Raw genomic sequence first — 2,156 nt, 5'->3', positions numbered from 1 at the left:
CAGCTCCTGTAAACACACACATCCTGATATGTTGTGTTCAGGTGCAACCTTTGCAAAACTAACACAACGAAAAAGGAGCATCAAGCTGCAGGCAGAAACTGAGCACAGTCACCGCTTTCACCTTTGATGCAAAGTCCCTGAGGCGATGAATGAGTCTCTTATCCTCCCTTGTATTCACAGTTTATCTATTTCTCACACACACACTCAGTCACACACCTGCACAGGTGCAGACATAACAGTTATTGCTCATCTTCTCCGTCCCTCCTTTACGATGATTCACTGATACTCTTCAAAATTCACAGCCGTCAAACCTGCTTGGATTAATCCTGACCCTTCCCTCTGCATGACTCTGACTGTGTGTGACTGTGTGTGAGTGTGTGTGTGCTCTTGTTTGTGTGTGTGTTTTTTGGTTTCTGGTTGCTTTGCACCTGACTCCACCCAAACCTCCACCACAGAGTCTCTGTCAGGACATTTAAAGTGTGTGCAAATAGAGTCTGAGTATACAAAACCAAGCCAAATAACGCGGCTAACTTCAGAGTTCATCACCGTGTGTTTATGACTTACATAGTCACTGTTTCTGTCATTAAGCGTCTTACTTCTTAATTTTTGAAAGACAATTAAAGTTTATTTCAGTACGGCGAGAAAGCTCTGTGAAACATCATCTCTTTAGTGTCTAATTCTCCTGGAAAATAATGTGAGAATATGTGATTGTGTGAATGCAAACGACTGAATGTCCTTTCCCACTTAACCCAAACTTTTGGTTTAACTTTAGCAGGAAGTCATGGTGACCTGATGTGACAACGCAGCAAGTGAAAGTCTTAAAATAGCTCACAAACATTCACAGAGGAATTCAAATAAAAGCTAAAAGCATTAAAAAGAAATCTTGCTAGACAGCCATGAAAGATAAGAAATTTTCCATTTTTTTAAAAGGGAGAATTTCGGGTAACAAAAGCAAAAAAACAATCCAAGAAGATTTCTGTTTGCAAAACTTATTTCTCTGCAGACAAGGTAAGAGTGTTTGTGTTAGCTCGATTTATGTAAATCTGGGTAAGGGTTTAGATCTTAACCTGCTGACACACCTTGTTTGCCATCCTATGTTTGGCAAGAATTGCAAAATGGACTTTAGTTTGCCGTGACATTACAGGCTAAAACAACAGGCTAACTGCAGCTAAAGTTAGCATCCTGAAGCTAACACAGAGACAGGGGGGACACTGAGGAAAAGCTCTTCCATCTGCTCCACAGCACACAGCATTTAAAATACTCACATTTCCAGGGTCCCAGGTTTGTTGGAGGATGGTTGGTAATGCGCCTGGATTCAGGACCAGTCTATTGGCTAGCCCTCTGTTGGACTGTCCAAAGTTGGAAAAGCAGTCGGCCGTGAAGTGACTAGCACACACATGTACGGTTTTACTGAGTGTAGCTGGAACATTTCCTTGATAGATGAACTCTAGACACTTAGTCTGTCTTCTTCTGAGATGGGAAGCTTGAGCATGGAACTATGTGGCTGTTTACAGCCAAAAACAGAGCAGTGATGGCTCTTCAACTTTGGCATTCTCCTCCTGTGGTGTGGGGGGGTATCTGCTCCAGTGGACCAATCAGGTCAGACTTGCTCCTGATTGGTCAAAAAAGGGAATCGCTGACGTCAGCAAATCCCCAATTTCCAAACAGCTCGTTTTAGGTCAGGATTTTACACTCACAAGCTCTACTAAATACAGGTTTTGTCATTAAATATCACATTTTGTGGGCTGGGAGGAAAGACAAAGACCCACAAATTTCACTAAAAGACTTAATAAAGTGATTTTTGCATGATATGGGACCTTTAAAGAATGTGTCTGAATGAATGAAGCCAAAGCTGCTAGTTATGATGCAGGATGTAAAGGTGTCCATTAGCGTCCCATGCTAAAATGCATATTTCAACAGCAGGAATAAGTGTGTTTACAGCCTGGTTCAATAATAGTTCTGGTCTGGATTGCTAATTTTTCTAATTTTACAAACTGTAAGAGGTAAAGTTTCAAGACTCAGAGCTATGCATTAAAAGGATTGTTACAATGTTTCTGGACAGGTTGTGGAGTTGTAACCACTTGTTTTCGTGGGGGATTAAAGTTTCCAGGCTGAAGTTATGGCTGCTGGTTTTCCACGTGTTGAGTTGTCTTTGA

Source organism: Halichoeres trimaculatus, unplaced genomic scaffold (genome assembly GCF_033239565.1).
Source record: "Halichoeres trimaculatus isolate MK-OKI-2021-1 unplaced genomic scaffold, fHalTri1.1 fHalTri1_scaffold_4, whole genome shotgun sequence".
NCBI classification, from domain to species: Eukaryota; Metazoa; Chordata; class Actinopteri; order Labriformes; family Labridae; genus Halichoeres; species Halichoeres trimaculatus.
The sequence above is the reverse complement of the archived record's forward strand: the minus strand, read 5'-3'. Positions refer to the sequence as shown.